General features: G+C 46.2%; 1 protein-coding gene and 1 pseudogene across 1 annotated transcript in view; both read right to left on the reverse strand.

The window, feature by feature from the left end:
* BFSP2 (beaded filament structural protein 2) overlaps positions 1 to 25,371 on the reverse strand; it is a 66,447-nt gene that overhangs the window by 39,763 nt on the left and 1,313 nt on the right. The gene's annotated exons all lie outside the window — the stretch shown is intronic.
* On the reverse strand, positions 15,684 to 24,821 carry LOC140713565 (AF4/FMR2 family member 4-like; annotated as a pseudogene).

The raw sequence follows: 25,371 nt of genomic DNA on the forward strand, positions 1-25,371 counted from the left end.
TCTCCATTGGTTCAGCTTACACAATTCTGACTGAAAAATTAAAGTTAAGCAAACTTTCCCCTCAATGGGTGCCAAAACTGTTTTGCCCAGATCAGCTGCAGACAAGAGCAGAGTTTTCAATGGAAATTTTAAAAATGTGAGACCAAGATCCCGAAGCATTTCTTCAAGGAATTGTAATAGGAGGTGACACATGGCTTTACCAGTACAATCCTGAAGACAAAGCACAGTCAAAGCAATGGCTAGCAAGCGGTCACAGCAAAGGGAACTGGGTCAAGAGCAAAGGTCATGGCAACAGTTTGTGATGCTTAAGGCATTTTGCTTATGGACTTTCTGGAAGGCAAAGAATGACAACATCTGCTTATTAGAAGAGTGTTTTGAGAAAGTTAGTTAAAACGTTAGCAGAAAAACACCTGAAAAAGCTTCACTAGAGAGTCCTTCTCCAGCATGGCGAATGCTCCTGCCCATTTCTCTTATTGAATAATGGCAATTTTGCAAGAGTTTCAGTGGGAAATCATTAAGCCTCCACCTCACAGTCCTGATTTGGCTCCTTCTGGCTTCTTTTTGTTTCCTACTCTTAAAACATTTTTAAAGGGCACCGAGTTTTCTTCAGTTAATAATGTAAAAAGACTGCACTAACATCGTTAAATTCCCAGGATCTTTAGGGATCTCAGTTCTTTAGGGATGAACTAAATGGCTGGTATCATTGCTTACAAAAGTGTCTTGAACTTGGTGGAGCTGCTATTGAGGAATAAAGTTTACATTTTGTATTTTTATCTCTTAATTCCATTTTTTTCCAGGAACATTTTGAAGTCCTTTCATATACAATGAAATGATAGATTTATCAACATAGATAAATCTCAAAAACACAATAAGTGAAGAAAGCAAGTGACAGACGGAAATAGTATGTGATGGTCAAACAATCTAGATGTTTCTCTGAAGGTGTTTTTGGATGAGACTAACATTGACATTGGTGGACTTCGAGTAAAGCAGGTTGCCTGCGCTCCATAATGTGGGTATTCTCATCCAATCAGTTGCAGGATTTAATAGAGCAAAGACTGAGGTCCCCTGAGAAAATGGGGTTCCACCAGCAGACAGCCTTCAGCCTTGAACTGCAGCATCACCTCTTCCCTAGGCCTCCAACCTGCTGACACTTTGATCTTGGACTTCTGGCCTCCATAACTGTGTGAGCCAATTCCCTCAAATCAATCTCTGTCTCTCTGTACACATTCTATTGGTTATGTTTCCCTGGAGAACCCTGACCAGTACACAGCATAACACAATTTAACAGAGTTTAAAATAATGCGAAATAGTCCTCTGAAAGGTTTTACACATGTGTAGTCAAACTTTCATGGGAGTGGTAAGCACCAAATTTAGGGCCGCAGTGGCCTCTGGGGGGAGTCGGGGTGGAATTCAATCAGGACAGTGTATAAGGGGAACTTCAATTGTATCTAAAATCTTTGATTTCACGTTTTTAAAAAAGGTTTTTAACAACACTGAGTTGACAATGCTAAGTATTAGGTGCCTTTTTATGTGTTAAAAATATTTCATAATTAAGAACTAAGTGAGATCGTATAAATAAAATCACCTTGGAAAAGAAAATGAGCGCAGTGGCTGACACGTCCTGGGTGCCTGACAGACAAAGGGAGAAACTGGCTGGGGCAGGTTTGATGGAGAAGGCAGGTCAGAGCGAGGACAGGCGGTGTGCAAGTGTGGAGGGCAGGTGGTGTGCAAGTGTGGCCTCAGGGAACAGTGGGCGGGGTGACTGCAGAGGTCAAGTGAACGCAGTCACAGTCACCCGGGGGGCTCTCCAACAGGCCCTGCGTGTTTACCCGAAGGTGGCCCTGCACAGACAGTTATCCCCGACTTTCCTCTGACAAGATGTTTCCTGGGCACTTGCCAACATCAGAGGAATCTAAGTTCTTCAGAAATTCGCTTGAGACTTGTTGAGGCTTAGGGCAGATCACAGGCGCTCCTTTCCTATCCCAGGCATGGCTGCTGCGGCAGGTACTGTCACTGCTCTGACAGATCCTCTTTTGTTGTTGTTGTTTTTTGGAACCATTTTTTTGTGTCCCCATGTTCCATGTGCATTCACTCCCCACAGCCAGGCCCTGTGGCTTATTTGTGGAGCAGTGCCCTAGGGCCCCAGTGCCTGGCTTTCTGGCTCTGCCTGACAGCTGGGGGCATGAAAGCCGGGTCCCTGGCTTGGGGGTGGGGCAGTCCTGAGGTGGCTCCCTTGCTTGCTCCTCCCTCCGTGTCCTGCCTCCCTGCCTCTTGCAAGTTTCTTCAGGAGCACTTCCATAGTACGTGGACCACAAGAGAATCCTGGACTTGGGCTTTGCTTCTCAGGAATCCAATCTAACGTAAGTGTTCTCCTCAGTCTCATGCTTTTCCTCCTGGAAAACCTCAAGGTCAGATTAGCTTGAGCTTTAGTCTGTCGAGAGTGGATCTGGGCACACAGACTCTGGAATCCGACTACCCAAGTTAAAGGTTTTGTCTCAATCACTTCTAGCTGTGAACCTTGGAAAAGTTATTTAACTGGTGCTGTGCATCAGTTTCCTCATCTATAAAAAGGAATCATACAAGGAATGGCCTCCTAGGGTTGTTGTGAGGTTAAATGAATCGAGATGAGCAAAACCCTCAGAACAAATTCTGGCATGTAGTATATGCTCAATAAATGTCGGTTTTCTTAATCTCCACTGGAACTAAGGGACACTTATGGGCAATAAAGGGATAGATATGCTTTACCCCTTGGCCCGGGCTAATGTAATGAAGGGAACAAACCATTCTCTGTCATGCAGAAACATAACCTCAGTTGATTCCAGTGGGACATAATGGACAGTTTAGTGTGCTGTTGCCGGGATGGATGTGGCTGATGTCCTACTGGAAGAATCGTGGAAGAATCCTCAGCCTTACACTGCCTGAGATGCCATCCCATTCTCCAACCCCAGGCCGGCTGAGGAGCAGGGAGGTGGGATTCTGGTAAGTAGAAGATTAGGAAGGGCAGGGAAATGCTTACTTGATCTTGTGTGAACATCAGCAAAAAGAAGGTACAGGACTCAAAGTGTTAGACTTGGATTGGGAAACCAAGGTTCAAGTCCTGGCTCTGCTTTTCACCAGACGTCATATTTATCACTTCTGAGCTTCAGTTTCTTTATCTGTAAAAAGGAGGTAATGACACCTGTTCTGCTTATTCTGCAGGGAGGCTGTGAGGATCTAGAGGATACAGTCACGGAGAACATGCTGGCTTCCTTGAGCTGCTAAGCATTGAAGTCCCACCAATGGTGGCGAGGGTTTAAGGAGAACGTTGCAATTGCACAGTCAAAATGATCCTTGGAAATTCTTTAGAAGGGTGCCATCTTGGAGACCCACAGTCAATAAAACCAGCCCGACTGGGAGTTTTCTCCAGCATTTGAATAACTTGTTTCTTTGGTTGAACCATGATGAGATAATTGGCTTAAACCAGGAGTCATGCATAGTGTCTGGAAACTGCCTCACTTGAAACACCAGCCTCATGCTCCGCATGCATAATCCTCTCATCACGAGAGGCACATGGGAAACGAGCCAGCCTGTCTGGAAAGGAAGCAAATGCATGCCTTCCATCTCCTGCTCCGTACCGGGCATATCCTCCTGGAGGAGCAGAAATGCCAGCACCACTTAAATGATGTTTCTCTCTGCCCTGCACTTGCTGGAGGCACATGCCCATATCATGTAGAGTGTCAGGGCAGAGAGCTCTTGGGAAGAGCTGAGCTGTGGGGACCTCCTCCCGCGCAGAAGAGGGAGGCCTCTGCAGAATTCTCTGCCATGTGCTTCTAGGCTTCCTCAACTCAGAAATTTTATTATAGCGTTTTAGAATGTGAAGAGCTCTTGGGAATCATGAAAGATGAAGAATCAAGATGGAGGTTTGATGGCTTGTCCCAGGCCCCAGAGTGAGCCCTTTGCTTTTTGGAATCCAACAGCAAGGACTCATGGGAATATCGTGGGCTTTGACTTGGAGAGACAGGGCTCAAACCTCATCTTTGTCACTTAGTGATTGTGTAATTCTCTAAAAGTCTCCCTATTTGTAGAAAGGGGATAAGGGAACTTTCTTTCCTGGATTGCAAGATGATTAGAAGAGATGTATGTGTAACGGGATGTTCAGCTGTCTGAGCTGAGATGACTGCAAAGTCACTGCACTCCTTTTACAATGCCTGACAGGTGCTTCCATCTCTGGGAGACGTGGAGCCCTTGGCAAGCATGTCAGCGGCGGGTCATTTGAGAGGGCGGCCTGCGAGGGTGAGGGGGTGCCAGTGGGCCATACTGCAGGGGCAGAAGCTTGCGGGGAAGGGTCACAGGCCATCAACTGAAGAAGGGGCTTGGGCCTGCAGATGCTCCAGCAAGGGAGTCTCAGAGGAATCCAGAAAAGTGTCCCCAAGAGAAAGAATCTTACTTAAACGTTAGCCAGACCCAGACACTGTGACACCAACTTACAATAATAGCTGACAAGGAAGAGCTTTTCCCCTTCCCTTCGCTTCCCTTCCCTTATTTCCCTTCCCTTCATCCTGCTGAGATTTAAACTGGGCTAGAAACAGCCACAGGGAAGTGGGAGTGAGGAGAATCGCAGGAAAGAGAGACAAAGCTGACCTCAGCACCCCCACTAGGTGCTTGGCCCTACCTGGGCAGGGGAGAAAATGAAGGTTGATGTGTTGAATAATATATCAACTAGACATTCTGTTTCCTGAGTTGAGACTGTTTTGTGGCTTAAAACGAGTATGGTATTTTTAGTTTCCTGCAAGTGATCAGAAAAATCATGGGACCGTCCATGTTTTCGCCCAGGGGCTGGGAAGAATGTCTACCACCCACTGAGCAAATTGAAAGGGATCTTGGGCGGGTCCCTATCAAACCAAAGCTGCGTTTGTAACTGTACTTCATGAGTCCTTCCTGTTCGACCTACAGTTGACATTCATCACGTGCCCAGCACAGTGCTTGGCACATAACAGGGATGGACCAATGTGTGGATTTGTTTACACTTCATCCCTCCTAGACCTCCAGGTCCCAAAGTCCAAGAATTTTGGCTCTAATATTTGAATTCCCATAATGCCTGGTGCATAGTAAGCCCTCATTAAATATCTCATGAATGACCATAATAAAACTGAAACCTGTACCAGCCTTATAGTAGCTACCATGACAATGTCACACTAAGAGGCTGCTGGTGAGGAAGAAGTCAAGGCCAATGCAGGAAACCATCACCCAAGATTCTGTATTTACACGTGACACTAGTTACACCCACAGGCTAAGAAGTTGTAGCCTTATCTGTGACACTGACAAAGCCTTTTCCCACTGATTTCATTCTCCTTTAAATTTCAAAAGGATCAGGACCAGGCCAGGCACAGTGGCTCACACCTGTAATCCCAGCACTTTGGGGGGCTGAGCCGGGCGGATCACCTGAGGTCAGGAGTTTGAGACCAGCCTGGCCAACATGGCAAAAAAGCAGTCTCATCTAAAAATACAAAAATTAGCGGGGTGTGGTGATCTGCACCTGTAATCCTAGCTACTTGAGAAGCTGAGGCATGAGAATTGCTTGAATCCGGGAGGCAGAGGTTGCACTGAGCCGAGATTGTGCCACTGCACTCCAGCCTGGGTGACAGAGTGAGACTCTGTCTCAAAAACAATAACAACAACAATAAAAAGACAAACGAACAAAAAACACACAAAAGGATCAGAAGCATGATGGCAGGTGGAACGACAACCCTCCTTTTCCAGATAAAGCAGCTGGAGGTGGAGAGATTAGGGACCTGGGCAAAAGTGTTTGGTGGGCTGAGACTGGAACTTAGGACCCTTGACTCTAAACTAAAGGTTGACCTAAGCTCCAAAACAACCCAGAATGCACCTGAAAAAGGAAAGAAAGGAGGTTTCTTCTGCCACGAATAGAAGCAGAAGAGAAGGCTGGGCGCTATGGCTCACACCTGTAATCCCAGCACTTTGAGAGGCCGAGGCGGGTGGATCACGAGGTCAGGAGTTCGAGACCAGACTGACCAAGATGGCAAACCCCATCTGTACTAAAAATACAAAGAAAAAAAAAAAATTAGCCAGACTCGGTGGCAGGCGCCTGTTATCCCAGCTACTTCTGAGGTAGGAGAATCCCCTGAACGTGGGCGGCGGAGGTTGCAGGGAGCCGAGATCGCGCCACTGCACTCCAGCCTGGGAGACAAGGTGAGACTCCATTCCTTGTCGCACCCCGCCCCGGCAAAAAAAAAAAAAAAAAAAAAAAAAAAAAAAAAAAAAAAAAAAAAAAAGCAGAAGAGAATAGAAACAGACTAGCTGGTTAATATACTCAAAGTCTCAGGGCAAAATGAAATTTTATGGGGTTGATTTATAATCCTCAGGAAATCGGGAGTTGTCCTGGAAATTCTGACATGAATCGGACTACTGCAGGACAGTATGAATTGCGTGACTGGCTTTCCAGGATCAAGGTGGCTTTGGCAGTCAGGAGGTGATTATAGGAATCCAGGACTTAACACAAATAACATTTTGCAGCTGGGTGACTAGGTATGCAAGACAGTTCCTGAAGGAGCCAGCAGGTGGCGCCACTTGCCAAGAGAACGAGGTCAGAGGCGGTAGCCCGGGACACCCCCATCTCAAAAGGGCTCTGGCAACTCTGATTTGGCCTGCAGGTCACTCCGAGATCGCTGCCATAAAGTGGAATGCTCCTGAGTCAGCGCCGCCGTCCCTGTGTACTGCTGCAAATACTCATTCCTCCCCCCGCCCCCGCTCCCTCCAGGTACGGAAAAGTTGGCTGGGCAGATGATGTCAGAGGGCTATGCAGTCCATGCGGTTATTGTTGTTTTAACTACTAGAAATGATGACACAAATTACTACCACAGTTTGCCGAATGCTTACCATGGCCAAGCACTACGCTAAGTGTTCTAAGTGAGTTATTTAATTCCCACAACGACCCTGTGGAGTGAATAGTACCCTCATTTTCCAAATCAGGACGTTGGAATTCAGCAAGGTTGAACGATTTGCCTTGGGTCACAAAGCCAGTCAATGGCAAAACCAGAGTTTGAATTCAGTTCTTTTGCACTCTACAGCTTGCACCATTAGCCACTGTAATATTCTGTTGCAGTCTCCCTCTTTCCCTCCCTCCCTTTCTTCCTTCCTCTTCCATCCTTCCTACTTTCCTTATTGCCTTCCTGACTTCTTTCTTTGTGCCTGGCATTGTGCTAGGTTTTAGGTTCAGAAATAATCAGACTATACCTCTGCTCTTAGGATTTTCGGTGTAACAAGGAAGCTCAGAATCACAGCAGTGGTTGTCTGGAACCATGACGGGGTGTGTCTGAGAAGGAGCAAGAAGGTTCACGTATTCAGTACCAGGTATAGGCAGGCACAATCCTGGGGGCTGTCCAAGTTAGAAATTCCAGCTGTTCATTGGATTAATCTGGGCTTTTGTGAACTTGGGTGAGGTGTTGGCTTTGCTGTCTCTTTTGCTGTCTTTGCAACCCCCCTGTCCGGACAATTTCTCCCTACACAGCTGTTTGCAACACTTGGGCTATATTCTGGCAGGTGTTGGGCTGGGGGTAATATAACTGCTGCTTCATCAATGTTGGGGCATAGGCTACCATCTGAGCCTCAGGAATGTAGGAGGTGCCCCAAATGTACTGAACGTTCTCATTTCCAGCCAGCCAACCAAAGGATGGAGGCAATGAGCTCATCGGAGGCTGCCTCGCTTCTATAGTCTTCATCCACTGCTCAGAGATGATGGAGCAGTGACTGCCTCCTCTATGGCTGCCGGCTTGGGAGATCAGAACATTCTACCCTCTGATTTTACAGATGAGGAGCCTCAGAGGGAAAGGGCTTCATCTCAGGGTACACAGAAGTGAAGAGAGAGGTAGGAGTCAGTGGCACCCGATCTCTGCATGTCCAGGGAAAGGATCCATCTCATCTGCCTACCAGAGTTCTAAAAGGGAATCTGGCCTATTCCCTGTGTGTCTTCAGAGAGATGTCAGTGAGATCCAATGCCTTTACCTAACAGTTAAGAAAACTGAGGCTCAAAGAGGTGGAGTAACTTGTCCAAGGTCACACAGTAGCTTAGTGGCATTTACTGTGTTTCTACTATGTGAACAGCATTCTCTTGGGCTCTCTGTACAGCTTTCCTTTCTGGACCCTAGTAGCCCAAGTAGTTTGATAGGATGTGGTGGATTTTTTTTTTTTTTTTTTTGACGGAGTCTCGCTTTGTTGCCAGGCTGGAACAAAGTGGTTGGATCGTGCAGTGGCGTGATCTTGGCTCACTGCAACCTCTGCCTCCCGGGTTCAAGCAATTCTCCTGCCTCAGCCTCCCGAGTAGCTGGGACTATAGGTGCGCACCACCATGCCCAGCTAATTTTTGTATTTTTAATAGAGGTGGGTTTTCACCATGTTGTCCAGGATGGTCTCGATCTCTTGACCTTGTGATCTACCCACCTTGGCCTCCCAAAGTGCTGGGATTACAGGTGTGAGCCACCACGCCCAGCCAGGATGTGGAATTTAATTTCAAGTACAAAAGGAAGAGAGGATGAAATGGGTTAGGTGCAGAAATACTGATATTTCTGGAACCTTTTTAAATGACAGTTGACAGGACAGGACAAAATGTTGGGAATCAGGACTATAATGTGAAAAGAACAATACCCGGTGTTATGGATTTAATTGTGTACCATCCAAAAGATAAGTTGCAGTCCTGACCCCCAGTACCTATGAAGGTGACCTTTTTTTTGGAAATAAGATCTTTACAGATGTCACCAAGTTGAGGTCATTAGGGTAGGCTCTCATCTAATGTAACTGGCATCCTTATGAAAAGAGGAAATTTGGACACAGACATATGGGAGAATGAAGGTAGAGATGGGGGTGATGCACCTACGGGCCAAGGAAGGCTAAGGATTGCCCGCCATCACCAGAGCTGGGAGAGCAGCCTGGGACCGATTCTCTCTCACAGTCCTCACAGGAGCTACCCCTGCTGACACCTTGGTTTCCAACCTCTAGTCTCCAGGTCTGTGAGAGAATAGCTTTCTGTTGTTTTAAGCCATCCAGTTTGTAATACTTGTTATGGCAGTGCTGGAAAACCAACATAGCTGCCTCTTACTAACTGATTGCTTTGTGGGGCACTTCCATTTGTTGATTAAACCAATATTTATCATGCATCTATGTGCTGGCCACCATCCTGGGTGATAGAGAAATAGTAGGAGCCAGAGAGGACAGGCTCCTCCCTTCCCGACGCATACTTTCTAGTTCACATGCATTATCTCCAGCCAGCATCCCCACAGCAATCCTGTGAAACAGGGATTATTCTCCCTCAAGGTACAGATAAGGAAATGGACTCTCAGGGGTTAGTAATGGGGCCAGGGCCTCTCTTGTGGGAAGGAGTCAGCTGCTATGTTCTAACTCAGTTGATCGCGTAGATGCAGGACTGCAAAGATAGACTCTCGAGGAGAGATGGGTGAGATAGGCAGGAGCGTGGGTTCTGCAGACACATCCTGCTCAGCATGTGGGAGGCAGAGTGGGCCCTGCTCCTAAAGTCACAGCACAGCCCAAGCAATTACCTCTCAGCCCCCAGCTTCATGGGGGCTACACAAGACACGTGAGACGAGAGGTCACTCGCACCTCGGTTCTGCCTCTGGGGTCCTTCCACCACTGTGGAGGAGGAGGCTGAGGATGCCTTCTTGCTGTAAGGAAGTAAAACCACGGCCCTGACTGTTGGCAGCTGACAGCTAGACCACAGTATTCTCACTTACGCACGAACATTTACAGAATATCAGCGATAATCAGACTAGCTCACTCTGTGATCATGGTGGAAGGAGATAGAGACAAAGGCACGCGGTGATTCTAACTGGACAGAGAGGCAAGGACGCTCTGCAGCCACAAAAACTGAACATCCCCTCTTCCAGCTGACTCGAGTGATGACTGCTGCTTCTTTACTAACAGCAGCTCTGTGCCTGTTTCATTCCTTCCACCTCCTGTGTAAAGATTATTAAGATCCCCAATCATCAAACTGCCCCTACGTCCTGACAGCATCAAATGCAGAACAAGCCTTTCTTAAACCTTTCCCCAACAACCTAACACAGGCCTAAACCTCATAACAAGCCCCTCCCCACTCCCTCTTCCTGAGATGTCCCGGCTTCTCCTGGTACATTTTTCTGTCGCTGCGGCATGCTAACACACCGTTTCCACCTAGGAGTATGTGCTCAGGGGTCTTTGGCTGGTGGGATTTAACAGAGTCATGCCTCACTCCATGGAGATTGGCATCTTGGCCCCTACCGCTGGGCTAGGTGGTGGTGAGAGGTGATCACCCCTGTCGGGGGCAGGGGTCCCAGTCCAGCAGTCTGTGGAAACCCCTCATGCCAGGCCTCTCCCACCGGAGCAGGTGCTCACCTCCTGTGCTGGAGTGGCTTGGGGGAGCGGGAGCCACACACCGTGGGGAGTCTCTGAACTCTACTCAGATAAAGTCGTTCTGCCTTGAGTGCTGACTGCTCAGCACATTTTTCTGAGTATTAAAATCACTGAAAAAGAAAACGAGAATCCCGAGGAGGGCTGGGCTATTCCCCAGCAGCAAAGCTATTAAACTTGCAAGCCTCAGTTCTGAGCTGTCTGATGGGTTGGAAGCTGCCCAGCTTCGTGCGTCCTGGTTAAAGCAGTTAGTTCCAGTTAGAGATGGGCTTGCGGAAGGATCAATCACCCTTTCTGACAGTTTCTTCCAAATTAAAAGAGGCAGAGAAAGGCAGAAAAAGGAGGCACATCCCAGAGTCTGAACTCCTCACAGAGTGGGGCCTGTGCCGACTACAGCTCTATCTTATCAAACAGGGGCACTGTATGTAGACTGTGGGCCCGCCTACCCTTCAGGGTTCTGGGACAGGACTAACTCCGGTCTTATAAATGAATGTGACGGGAAGTTTTTAAACAGTATTTTAGCGGTAGAAGCAACACTGAATTGATCCTGGCTGGAATACTAACTGTGGCCTCAGTTTCTTTATCTGTAAAATGGGTATTACAGGCTGAATTGTGTTCTTCCTCCCCTGAATTCCTGTGCTGAAATTCTAACCCCCAGTACCTCAGAATGTGACTGTATTTGGAGACAGGGTCTTTAAAGAGGAAATTTGGTTGAAATGAGGTCCTGACGGTGGCCCTACTCCAAGACGCCTGGTGCCCTTCTGAGAAGAGGAAGTTTGGACACAGATGTACAGAGGGAAGCCTGCGTGAGGACACAGGGTGAAGATGCCCTTCCGTGAGCCAAGAAGAGAGGCCTCAGAAGAAACAGTCCTGCTGACAGCTTGATCTTGGACTTCTGGCCTCCAGAATAGGGAGAAAATGCATTTCTGTTGTTGAAGACACTTGGTCTATGGGCCTTTGTTCTGGCAGCCCAAGGCGATGAATACACTGCACACAATCCCATCTTCCTGGGTAGCCCCATATGTTATGGAGAGGCCCAAATTAAGACAGAGTAAAAGTTCTTGTTAAAGTTTGCAGATGTCACGCAAACACAAGGGTCATATCGGCGGCCCGCAGTTCAGTGAAGACTGTGGATGGTTTTATCCTCGTGAGTCTTGCATAAGTAAGTGATTTTGTTAGGGTAGGAACATGATTTTCTTAGGAAAATCACAGGTCTGTTCTCAGTGGTCTTTGGCTGGTGGGATTGAGCAGGTACATGCCTCACAGAAAGTGAACCCAGAGAACTCCCACAGTGCCTGTACCCACTCCGGGGGTGGCTGGATCTAGGCCAACTGCACCCAGGAATTCAGGGGCCTACCCAAGGCTGTCCCCGGAGATGTTCCTGGCTGGGTGGGCTGGATGCCGCCATGAGCGCTTCATTTCCCAGGCAGTCTTCTCAGGGACGCTGGGTACCCACACCAAGTGAACTCCCATGACCTCCCGGGGCTTCTCCTCCTTGTCCCCGTTACTCCTCACGTGAGAGTGATGGTTTCATTGTCACTGGGCAGATGAACAAAACAAGGCCCATGTTTCCATGGTGGGTGAGTGACAATAAATCCCTCCATCACGTAACCTTTCTCCTCAGAGCTGGAGAAAGGTTACCTGGTGGGTGGGAATGAAGATGATGAAAATGAAGTTGAAAGCTGGAAATGACACCTGGAATCTCTGGGAATGACACCTGGAAGTTCTGTGGGCAGTAGGGCTAGGAGTAGGAGCTGGGGAGGCAGGAGGAGAGAGGAGAGAACAGAGGTGAGTAGAGGGGAGAGGACGGGGTGAGTAGAGGGGAGAGGGCAGGGGTGAGTAGAGGGGAGAGGGCAGGGGTGACTATAGGGGTGAGTAGAGGGAAGAGGACAGGGGTGAGTAGAAGGGAGAGGATAGGGTTGTGTAGAGGGGTGAGTAGAGGGGACATGACAGAGGTGAGTAGAGGGGAGAGGACGGGGTGAGTAGAGGGGAGATGGCAGGAGTGAGTAGAGGGGAAAGGGTAGGGGTGACTAAAGGGGTGAGTAGAGGGGAGATGGCAGGGGTGAGTAGAGGGGAGAGGACGGGGGCGAGTAGAGGGGAGAGGACGGGGTGAGTGGACGGGGTGAGTAGACGGGAGAGGACAGGGATGAGTAGGGCGTGAGTAGAGGGACCAGGCAGGTGTGGGCAGTTACATTCAGTAGGGGACTTTGTCTTCTGCATAATTTTGCCCAGAGCCTGCTGAAAGTCGAGGGGGGTGGGGGGATGAAGGGGTGGTTTCTAACTTCACTATTTCTGTCTCCACACTGTAGTGTTATTTAGATAGCGCTTATTTAGATGGTTATTCATTGGTCCTGAAATAAACATGTAACTGTAAAGGACAATTTGTTTTCCAGTGGTGGTCAGTTTGGTGGTGGAGATTTCCACTCGTGTGCCCTGCGTTCACTGCCTCCTGAGGACTGCTGAAATCACTTCTCATTTCTGCTGAATAATGCATTTGTGACAGCCGGCTCTACTAGCTCGTTTACAACCAGATAAATGAGTCTTTATGTGCTTTTCCCCAGCCAGACGACAATAAACTAGGTTTTATTTGCCTAAATTGAGTCCTCAACTTCGGTGGATCAGCATAAACCCTCTGGGAGAGCGCTGGGGACGCCGCCTAACATTCTGCTTGGTTCAGCCATTCTTTCACTAATTCCCCGTAAAAAGCCACCACATTTCTCCTCAGCACTTGTGCCAGCTGCCTGGATTAGTTTTAATTTAGCTCTTCTGGAGAGTGTAGCCCTTTAGAACATCTTTCCTATCGCTCTTCTGTACGGATGTTTAATTTAGTTGGGTTTGTTTTGAGAGGCGCTGCGGAGATGGGTCTTCTGTCCCACCGGGACACGTCCGTAGAAGGGTTCTCTTGCTTCCGTGGAGTTCTGAAGGTTTCCCCTGCCCCAAGACCTGATAGGAATTACTGCTTCCCCCACCCCAAAAGCCACTGACAGGAGTTTTATTTATTACTGCATATTTTATTTAAGGTAAAACCTCCAAACAGTGCCAGAGTATGCACTCCAAAGTAAGCCTGCTCCTGCCCTGTCTCCAGCCCCAGCCCTCTCACCAGAAGCCCCCACTGTCCGCAGCCCCTGTGTGTGCTTCCAGAGAGGGTCTCCCCTCCACTTTGTAAGAAACACAAGTGGTAGCAGAGCACAGACGTGGTTACTCAGCGATACATCTTGGCGCCAGCTCCACGTCAGTATCTAACCAGCATCCTGGTTCTCTTCTCACAGCTGCAGAGGATTCCGCTGCGTTGTTTTGCTGTGTCAGACATTGCAGCCGCTTCCTGTCTCACTGCTGGTCGGGAATTTTAGAGAACCCCTGATCTGGAGTTCTGATTTGAAGCCTGGAGCCTGTCTGGTTCCATATTCAGCTTTCACTACCAGCCGTTTCTTGAACACCCGCTGTGTGTCGAGGTATGGCTCTCTGTGCCCGGCTCTGGAAGTGGAGAGGGAGGGAGACAGAGCAGTGGCCCCAGCAGAGCTGGCGCTTGGTGGGAGGCCCGCCCCGCACCCAGACTGCCCTGCGGACGCCATGCCCGGCTCCTACCTTGGTCCACGCTGGGCCACGCTCTGAAGCGCCATCTTCCAGCATCCGCCGGGGGACCCACACTCAGTCCTCACTTCCTGGGGCACCCTCGCTGAGAACTAATCAATACCCTGCTCTTTCCGGAAACTCCCATGGCATATGTCGGTGGATCAATGCGCACATGTAAGCAGCTGTTTGTGTTACTGCTCACTTATTGTATGTTTTCACGTTTATTCAATTCCACGAACTTAAATAAGGCATTGATTATGTGCCAGGCGATTTACACACATCATCTCATTTACATTCCTGCACCAACCCGATGAGGTAGGTCGTCTAGCTGCATTTTTATGAACATTTCAAACATAAGTCAAAAGAAATCTGCTATAATGGACCCCCATATATGCATCACCCAGCTTCCTTGATTGATTATAAGCACGTGGCCTATTTTGTTTTACTTGTATCCACACATCTTGCCACTCTGCCTGAGATTATTTTCAACAAATCCCAGACATCATATTATTTCTTCTTCAAATATTTCAGCCTGTATTGGCAAATTATAAGAATGCTTTAAAAAGAACATATGACTTCACAACCATGATTATGTCTAAAAATAGTAATACTTTCGTAATACTTTCTCAATTATCAAATATCTAGTCTTTTCTCAAGTGTCTAATATATTTTTTAATAGTTTGTTTGAATAGTGATCCAAATAAAGCCCATTTTGATGGGCTGATATGTCACTTTAGTCTCTTTTAATGTGTAGATTTCTCTTACCATCTTGCTTCTTTCCCTTGCAATTTTTATTTGGGTCTTTTGTCCTATAGTTTCCCAGAGTCTGGATTTTGCTGATTTAATAATTTTATTATTTTCCTTATGACTATCTAGTTGTCTAAATATCACTTTTTAAAAAGTCCCCCTTCCCTCTATTGGTTTCGAGTGCTGCCTTTATCAAAACTAAATTTCCAAATATAGTAGAGCTTACTACAGAATTAACCTGTTCATCTGACCTTTGTCTTTTCTGTAAATTAGTAGTTTTATCTTGAGGCTTAATCATATTGAGATTTTTTGTTTATTTGCAAGACTACTTCATAGGTGGTGATGTGAACTCCACCAGGAGATACAGAATGGCTGTTGGTCGCATTTTGTGATGGTCATAGCCATTTAATTATTGTTATTGCCTAGAGTCATTGTTTTATTATAGATATAAATAAAATTAATAATAATTCTATTATTTTTCTTTATTAGTGGGAATACATCTATAAAAAGATAATTTCTTTAATTATTTATTTGTATTACTGGATATACCTATAGGTCTTATAAAAAAGGCAGGAAAATGCTTTATTTTCTCTTGTTATTTACCAGTTTTAAAAATAATGAGTTGGTTCCTCAGTGGGCTCCAAAGATGATTAATTAGTGGGTTTTTTTTTGGTGTTATACTGATATATTTGATGGGTTTCAATCTATTTCAGTTAATGTTCTTAATAATATTCTTTTAAAAATTGAGGGATCATGCTTTTATTCTATAACTGACTTATCATTTTAATATATGAAAACTGTAAATGACACTTTCTCTATTTCCCAAGAGGGGAGCTAACAGGTCTCTATGGATTCACTTGAGAGTCGTTCACAAGTCTTTAAACTTTTAAAACATCTCTAAACTTTTACATTCTTTACGATTAAGGCAAAAAGGCAGTTCAAGTTCAATCAGAATTTCATGTTCAATTGCTTCACATAGTCACAGTGTTAAAAACTCTGAATGTGTGACTTAGGTCCAGCGGTTGGAAAGGTATTTTCTGCCTGGCGAGATGTGCTTTGCTGCTGGGCTGCAGCTCATTTGTACTGTCACCATGGGATTGACCACTGTAGCACTCAGAGGACAGCTTTGGTTCCATGGACTCCTGTCCGCCCACAGACTCCTGTCCACCCACAGACTCCTGTCCACCCACGGACTCCTGTCCACTCATAGACTCCTGTCCGCCCACGGGCTGCACACATGCAGCAGGTTTCTGTAACATTGAACTGAACTTTGACATCAACGAAGGTGGGAAAGGCGGATTTGAGTGCCCACTTGGAAACGGTACATGAGAGGGAGAATCCCTGTTTGCATTAGGGTCCCCAGGTGATTTGGTGCGCTGATACTCCTTGCTATGCTGATCACTCTCGTGAGAGCTGGAACTACTGGAGCTTAATGAAGAGACAACCTGGGGTTTTCCAGGGTTGGAAGAGCACGGCTTGGAGTGCTGTGATCCATGCTGGCATTTTTCTCTGGTCTTCTGCTCCCACTACTGCTATGAGAGTCACAGTCATGTCTCTGGCCACCACTGTTAGTGCCACCTGCACTGGTCTACTGGCTACTGTGTCCACTCTGTAAGCCTGAGGACTGTTTCTGAGACTGAGAAATGCTGGGTGCAGAGGTCCTACTGGGGTCCATTTTCATATGTTATAGGTGGTACTGTAGGCTTGGAAATTGCAATAAGCCTTGGTATAGATTTGTCTCCTATAAAATCCTTCATTTCACCATAGTTTCCAAGCCTACTCTGGATACAACTTGATAACTTATCTTCCTTGCTAGTAGCTTTGTATGGCTCAGCAAGGAGACGAGAGCGAGGTGGGAAGGCGACTTCACCCTGTTGAATTTCCTGATCCCGACTTTCTTGTTCTTTCACACACCGCACACTCCTGTCTTTATGGTTCGTGTTGCTTATCTTGACTTCTTTTTGTCCCCAGTGCAGCCTCGTTGGTGTCCATCCTTATGGCAGCTGGACCTCAGCTTTGCTGTTGCTTTAGATTCCACAGCATGAGGTGTAGAAGAGTCTCGAGCACAGGAGTTCTGTCCCCATGGAGTTGGGGTAGCCACCCTCCCAGCACATGGATGTCTTCTTGTTCACCTTACTAGAAGCCCTGATAATATTCTTATTGATTCCCAACCATCTTTGGTTAGTGGGAGCCTATTTGAATTGACTCCTAAGTCTTCTGACATGACAGTAGTAGTTTTTCATAGCGTCCTTGCTTTCTGGTATGACACGATGTTTCGCCATTTCTACAAGGAGCCCCCATTCTTTTAGTGAAAGATGGTTGTTAGAGACCCAAGTCTGAGGCTAAAAGTGTTCATTGTCACTAAGTTGGCCATTGCTTCTAGATCTTTTCAGTGGTCAGACTTGGAGATAGGCATATATTTATTTTTATGATCACATATATAATGACTTTATACTGATAATTCCAATTTAAATTCAAGACTAAAGAATTGTCACTAAACCTCATGCATCTTACAACTGTATCTCCTTTCACTCATACTCAAGTCTCAGTTTTCAGTAACACAAATATAGTTACTTTCTTACTTACCCACGGTATACACACACACACACACACACGCCACTGTCAGAATAACAGTGTCAGTGCTACCACCACCAATATGATTACTGAAAACTTGTTGGTTTTTTTTTTTTCTGTTATCTTTTGCATCTCCACTAGGAATGTACAGTTAAATTCCTGTGGTTTAAAAAGTCACTTGGAATAGTTCTTCTTTGTGTGACTATGCTATCAACTTGATACATAGTTGAATTCATTTGTTTCTTTTTATATTTGATTCTTAGAATTGGCTTTTTGAAATCTATTTTTGTTATACAATTCTGTAAAATATTTTCATGGTTCCAAAGTCATCTCCACATAACAAGATAAATTAAAAGAACTCTAGTGTCCTACCTTTCCCTGCTACTTTTTCCCTTCCACCCTCCTATAAGTAACAGGTGAAAACACTTATGGTTTGTTTTATTCCATTGTTTTCAATGTAAACAAATATGTATGTATATATTCATATCCTTCCCTTTTCTTAACTAGATGGTAGAATGAAATACACACTTCCCATCTTGCCTTTTAGCTCAATGACATATCCTGGAGATCATCACTCCATAGTAGTTATAGAGCTGTTCCTTGTTCCTTTGCAGATGCATCATTGTTTATTCAACTAGTATCCTACTGGGAGGTATTCAGATTGTTTCCAGTACTTTGTATTACAGATAGGATTGCAGGGGACAGCTTTCTACATACTTCTTGTTCATATTTTTGGCAATGTGTCATTGGGAGTGAGTCCTAGAAACAGGACTGCTGGGTCAGATTATATATATATAAATGCCTGTATAATTTGTCTAGATGTTGCCAAATTCTTCTCCATAGGGGTTGTAACATTTTCTATTCCCATCAACACTGTATAAACTTGACTGTTTCCCTAGAGCTTCACCAACAAAATAGACATACTTTAGAGTTTTGCTAATTGGATAGGTAAAAATGGTATCTCAGGTAGATTTTAAAAATTTCTCTTAGTATGAGTGCAGTTGAGACATTAGGAGCCATTTTCATCTATTTTTTTGTGCCAACTGTCTGTTCTTATCTCTAACATATTTAAAAATAAAAGAGTGCTATCGGCTTTTTTTTAACCTCAAATTTTAAATGCTGTGTATAGAATAGGGCTATTTTAACCTTTTGTGTCCTACATTGCAATTTTTTTTCTTGTTTATCATTTATCTTTTAATTTTCCTTATGGCGATATTTTGAAATACAAAAATTTAAAATTTTTCTTAATCAAATTTATCAATATTTTCCTTTGTTGCTTTTGGATTTTGAATTGTAACAAGGAAAATTTTTCCCACATCCAGGTTATAAAGGAATTCACCTATACTTTCTACTTGTATGGTTTCATTTTTGACTTTATATCTGGGATACATTTAGAATTGACCCTAGGGTACAGCAAGAAATGGATCCAATTCTATTATTTTCCCTATGACTGTCTAGTTGTCTGAATATCACTTATTAAAAAGTCCACCCTTCCCTCTATTGGTTTCAAATGCTGCCTTCATCAATACTCAATTTCCAAACACAGTAGAGCTTACTATAGGATTTTCTATTCTGTTCCATGGTTGTCTGATCTTTTTTGTGCCAACGCTAAACTATTTTAATTACAGAGACTTTATAATATGTTAATGTCTGGTGGGGCTGCTGGTCCCCTCCCCAACCTCCCCACCTCCACTCTTTCTTAGTTTCTCTCTCCCGGCCATTCTTGTCTTTCTGTTCTTATAAAGGGAATTTAAAAATCAACTCATCTAACTCTAGAAAAAAAAGATGGAATTTTAAAAATTAGGATTGCATTAAATTGATACATTAACTTAGGGAGAAGAGACATTTTTATGCTATTGAGTCTATTTGAGTGCATGGTGTTTCTTTCCATTTGTTCAAGACTATTTTGTGTGTTTCAGAAAGATTTGATTATTGTCTAACATAGATTTTGGACATTTCTGAAGTTTAGAGCTAATTCATCTTATGCTATCATGAATGAGATTTTCTCATCTCTTGTATTTTTTTCTTTATACATAAACAGCATTATTTGTTATTTGCTTTGAGATGGCCCTTGCTTTGTTGCCCAGACTGGTCTTGAACTCCTGGGCTCAAACAATCCTCCTGCCTCACTCTTTTGAATACCTGGGACTACAGGTTTGTACCACCATGCCCAGCAGCATTTATTTATTTATTTTTCTTTTAGAGACAGAGTCTCGCTCTGTCACCCAGGCTGGAGTGCAGTGGTAGAATCATGGCTCACTGCAGCCTCAACCTCCCAGGCTCAAGTGATCCTCCTGCCTTGGCCTCACAATGTTCTTGGATTATAGGCATTTGCCCCCAAGCCCGGCCTCAGCATTGCTTTTTGATGTTGTTTTATAACATGCTACTTCACTAAATCATCTTATTGTTTGTTGTATAGTTTTTACATGGTTCCTTCTGGGATTTCCACAAAGATCAAATTTTTCCCTCTTTCTTTCCAATTCTTATACCAAGTACTTTCTCTTGTCTAATCACATTGACTGCTGCCTCTGACCAATGTTACAGAACAGTAGAGACAGCAGACATCTTTTTCTCATTCTTAATTTCTGTGGAAGGCCTAGTGTTTCCTTCTTAGAGATATTTTATCATGTCAGAGGAAGTCTCCAATCATCCTCATTATTCAGATGAGAAACTGAGATGTAGAGATCAATGAAGACCTTGGCTCAAGGTCATGCAGTTGGTATGTGGCAAGTGGTAAGGCTAGGGGCTGCCTGGCTTCAAAATCCCCAGTGTGTGTATCACATCTAGTTTTCCCTAGTTTCCATGGAAAACTGACCCCACCCGCTGTCTTCCATTTCCCAACATGGAACTCACATTTTAAGAGATCTTAAGAGATTTAAGAGTGGCCGAGTGTGGTGTATGAGAGGCGCATGGAAAGAGGCCCTGAGTGCCAAGCCCTAGTCTCCCTCTGTTTTCTTCAGCAGTTCTCTTGCTTTCCAGACACATTCAACTTAGAAAATAGCCTCCAGGAAACCTTATGACTTTTCCTTATGACTGTCTAGTTGTCTGAATATCACTTATTAAAAAGTCCACCCTTCCCTCTATTGGTTTCAAATGCTGCCTTCATCAATACTCAATTTCCAAACACAGTAGAGCTTATTATAGGATTTTCTATTCTGTTCCATGGTTGTCTGATCTTTTTTGTGCCAAAGCTAAACTAAAGAAACCACCTTTCTTAGAAAGCAGCTTAGTGACTGGCCGGGCGCGGTGGCTCATGCCTGTAATCCCAATACTTTGGCGGCCAAGGCAGGTGGATCACAAGGCCAGGAGTTCGAGACCAGCCTGGCCAACATGGTGAAACCCTGTCTCTACTGAAAATACAAAAAAATTAGCTGGGTATGGTGGCGGGTACCTGTAATCCCAGTTACTTGGGAGGCTGAGGCAGGAGAATTGCTTGAACCCGGGAGGCGGAGGTTGCAGTGAGCCGAGATTGCGCCACAACCTGGGCAACAGAGTGAGACTCCATCTCAAAAAAACAAAACAAAACAAAACAACAAAGCAGCTTAGTGGCCACCTGTGTTATATGAGCAAGACCCTTGAGAAGCAGGCTCATGCCTCCTTCTCCCCGTGTCCCATCAAAATACTTCTTCCAATCATCTACCTCACTCTTCCTAAGATGAATGAATCTCTGTAATGGACTTTTCTCTGGTAGCTACATTTCTAACCATACTGTAGTGTCTCTTGTAGCTTGGCTGACAGAGAAAATGCCCCACTAGCCCGCTCTGACCAAACAAATTGCATTTATTAAGAAACAGGCTGAGTGACTTTGTCTTGGGGAAATGTGTTTAGGCCTTTGCAGATTATGATTCTGCCCCCATCACCTACTTTCAGGGATACCAGGTTGTCAATCATGAACGACAAACCCTGTTGCCTTTCTTTATACTCAGTGGAGAAGGATTAGTTCTTGTTTCTTTTTCTAAAAAGAAAGCCTTCTAGGACCACAAGTTCTGTGGGAGAGAAACCTGGCCCAGATCTGGATTGCCTGAGTTTCCAGCATGTTCTTCAAATAGGCAGATTCCCTGAGTGTGGGCTCTCTCTATGCAAGAGACAGAAAGAGGGGCTGTTAACAGCAGGAAAAAGAGTCAAATCAGGTCCATTTTAAACTCGAATCCTGTTGCCTTTCAACAATTTCGATTTCCCATTTCCTCCAGCTGACAGCCTTATCCTTTGGAGGTGTAAGCTGCAGTTTTCTCCCATGGAGACCTAGACTAATGTCCTGGCTCGTTAACTTAGAAGCTCTGCGCTCCCCTTTCTCCCTCAGGCAGCTCCATTCTCCCCCTGGACTCAGCTGTTCCTTTTGTTTTGACACCCAGTCTCTGAGGGCTGCTCCTCTGTCCCCACTGTCCTTTCATCTGCAGCTCCGAGGCACAAGGCTGCCTCATCCCAAGCTTGTGTTTGCACTATCTGAGGATGGAAGGGCCTGACGTTGCCACCAGAGCCTATTGTCAGCATCCTTCACTTGGTGAGACAAGTCAGGAGCACAGAGCAAGGCTGGAGAGGGAAACGGCCCAGGTCTTCCTCAGCCTCTGTAGTTGCCACCTGGGGTTTTTCTGTCTGTTTTTACCACGTAGCAGAAGAGGCTTGGAGGTTCTAACCCAGCCAAGGAGTGCGAGCAGAGAGGTTTGGAATTGAAATGGAACTTCATGTGCATGAACGCTAACCAGGGCCAGCTGTATCATTTGTGGATCCCAGTGCAAAATGTGGGGCCCCCTGTTCAAAGAGCAGGAACAAAATGCGATTTAAGTTACTCAAATATAATGCTTTTTCCTTTCTTCTGTCACGTTTCAACTTGTTATGGTAATTTTTATCTGCTATTTAATTTTCCACTCGCTGGGGCGTGGGGATGCTCACACAGCCCTTTATAGGCATCCAGAGGCCTCGCGCCATGATTCTGGGCATGTGCGCACCCCACCAATGGCTGCGGTACCTTTCTTACTGGCCACTGGGCCGATGTGCCATGTCCTGCTGGTGATAACCCCCAAGGATATTACGACTTCAGTGCCACCTGTAGATACCTGGGTCGGGGGCGGGCAGGAGGCTTGTCCTCTCCCTCCAGTTGCTGCCACCCAGGGGCATGGAGCAGGTATCAGAAGGGCATCCCAGGGGCAGAGGGGTGGACCAAGAACACGTTGTAGGGAGACAGAGGGAGGTAGGACCATTCAAGAGCCCCTGGTCCATGCTCTATTGTCCCACCGGACTTCACTTTCAAAACACAAATTCAAAGATAAAACTATTGGCTAGGCGCAGTGCCTCATTCCTATAATCCCAGCCCTTTGGAAGGCCCAGGCAGGAGGATCTCTTGAGGCCAGGAGCTTGAGGTTGCAGTGATCTCTGATGGCGTCGCTGCACTCCAGTGCAGGGCCTGATGAGACTTCACTGGTGGTGCACCCGTGGAGCCAACCCTGGCCACAAACTTACATAGCGATAAGGATGGAGAAGATCCCCCTCCCCGGGATGGCCTTCCTGCTTCTGCCATGGTGTGAGCCCTAGTTTTGTGTTGCTTTCCATGACGCGGCTCTCTGCACAGTGACAGCAATGGTTTCCCTCCCCCGGCTTCTCTTCATGGTTTTTCTGAAAACCTGTCTTTGTCTCCTCTTGGTGGGGATAAGACAGGCTGTGGGGAGATTCCAGGGGACAGGGGCCCCCACTCCCCAGAATGGCCCCAGGAGCTTTCTGTGTCAGCTGGGGTGGTGGCGGCGGGGAGGAGAGCCCATCTCCTTTCCAACTCTTTCATCCACCTCTGAAAAGCAGGGGTAAATGTTGTTTCCCAAACATTTATGGAAATTGTTGCTCTGAACTTTCCCCACTGCTTGCTCCAGCCTGATCCAAGAAAGTGCCACCGAAATGGGCATCCCCACCCTGCTCTTGAGTGACTGAGGCCTCTCTTGGATTCTCTGTTTGGGGCCCAGGCTAAGGAGGTTGAATTTCTCTCTAGGTGCCAACTCGGGGCTCAGTTGCTGAGAGCTTGCTCTGAGGCCTCAGGCCCTGCATGAGGGCACCTGAGCATGGAACTGGGCTTCTGGACGAGGAGGAGTTCTACGGACAAGGTGGGGAAGAGGCGGCTGCAGGTGGAGAAACGGGAGGGATAAGGGGTGCTGTGAGGAGCACGAACACCAGAGCCCAGACTCTGGAAAGGTGGGTATGAAGCCCCAGCCAGAGAGGCCTAAGTGAGAGCAGAGGGAGAGAGCTCTGGATTTCTGGAGCCCAGGACGGCAGAGTGGCTGCCTCTGACCCCAGGTGAGACGAAGGCAGCACTTTGTGAAATGACTGGGCTGGGAGGTGGCCTTTCCTCTAGGCCTGGAAAGGAGTGGGGGCCTAGTGGGGGCCTCCTGCAGTTCCGCGAGGCCAGATTGACTGAAAAAATAACTAGTATTTCTCAATTATGGAGTTTTCTTTTGTTCTTCTTAATGGAATAGAGCTTAATATGGTTGAAAGGCTGGGCTGTGCAATATAGAAATAGTAACTCCAGGCCGGGCACGGTGACTCACTCCTGTAATCCCAGCACTCTGGGAGGCAGAGGCAGGTGGATCACCTGAGGTCAGGAGTTCGAAACCAGCCTGGTCAACATGGTGCAACCCCATCTCCATTAAACATACACAAAAATTAGCTGGGCATGGTGGCATGCGCCTGTAATCCCAGCTACTCAGCAGGCTGAGGCAGGAGAATCGCTTGAACCCAGGAGGCGGAGGTTACAGTGAGTCAAGATCACACCACAGCACTCCAGCCTTGGTGATAGAACGAGACTCCATCTCAAAAAAAAAAAAAAAAAAAGGAAAAAAAAGAAGTAATAACTCCATTTTATCAATTGGTCTAATTCTATCTTCAAGGCCATAAATTTTTTAAAAAAGAAGAAAAAGAGAACTTTATTCATACCCAGGACCTCATTGACAATCACTGAAGAGGAAAGTGAGTCCATGTGGGACCCTGGCCCTCAGCTACAGAGGTTGCGTGTCTTGGTGTGTGGCTGCGGCGCTCTCACAGGATTTTAGAGCTTCCTAGTCTGTACTCTACCTATAGGCAGGCAGGAGCCAGTCATCTTATTTGTCTGTGGATTTGCAGGAATATCTAAGCATTATTATACCCATTTTGTAGATAATGAAACTGAGGCCCAGAGAAGTCAGTACGTTGCAAAGGCTCTTGTAGCTATCTGGAGCCAGAGCAAGTTGGTATCTATTGAGTATAAACTAAGTTTTGTGGCCCTACTTTTTAACCTAGCCATTGGGACACCTGATTTCTCCTGACAAGTCTGTGTGGCATCTGAGTGCAAGCGATTGTCCAGCAGATGCTGACATATTGGAGTATCTAGGGATGTTCTGGTGGTTGTTATGGCACAATATTTGGACAGTCGTGAAGACTCCTGGAGGAATGGCTGCCTCTTAGATTTGACAGGCATTAAGGCCCTGGACTATTCTAAGATGGCTCTCCCTCACAGCCCAGATGGATGCAAGCAGAACAGTAGCACCAGGGGGAGAGCCTGAGAGGATGGTGCTGCTCATGATGCACTCTGTGCTGTCAGTGGGCACTGAGAGCAGTGCAGGAGAAGCACTGGGACGAAATGGGAGGCAGGAGAGGCAAATGAGGAGTCCCTGTGTGCACCTGCTTACTATCCCCCAGCTACACACAAATAAAATTTTGTGACTTCCTCTTGGGAGGCTGCATACTGGACTCCAGGGGGCCAAGGGTCTGAGCTGGCAGTCCCTGGTGGGTTAGAGACTGATTTTGCTCAGAGTGATCCCAAGACCAGTATCTGGAGAGAAAGAGGAGGAGAGAAGCCAACCATCCATAGAGAGACCAGCTGAGAGGTGCAATGCTGGCTGGAGTCCCAGCATTAGAACTACAGGCTGCAGGCCAGACACGATGGATGAGCTCCAGACTCTGCAGAAATCACCCTGGAGAGTGGGAAAAGCAGGGCTGGCCAAGGAAGGGAGAAAGATGAAACCTCTGCATCCTTCCCTGTCCAATAAGATGGCCATTAGCTACCTGTGACTGTTTACATTTAAATTAATGAAAATTAGATAAAACAAAAACACAATTCCTCAGTCTCAT

This window comes from Chlorocebus sabaeus, chromosome 15 (assembly GCF_047675955.1).
Source record: "Chlorocebus sabaeus isolate Y175 chromosome 15, mChlSab1.0.hap1, whole genome shotgun sequence".
NCBI lineage: Eukaryota > Metazoa > Chordata > Mammalia > Primates > Cercopithecidae > Chlorocebus > Chlorocebus sabaeus.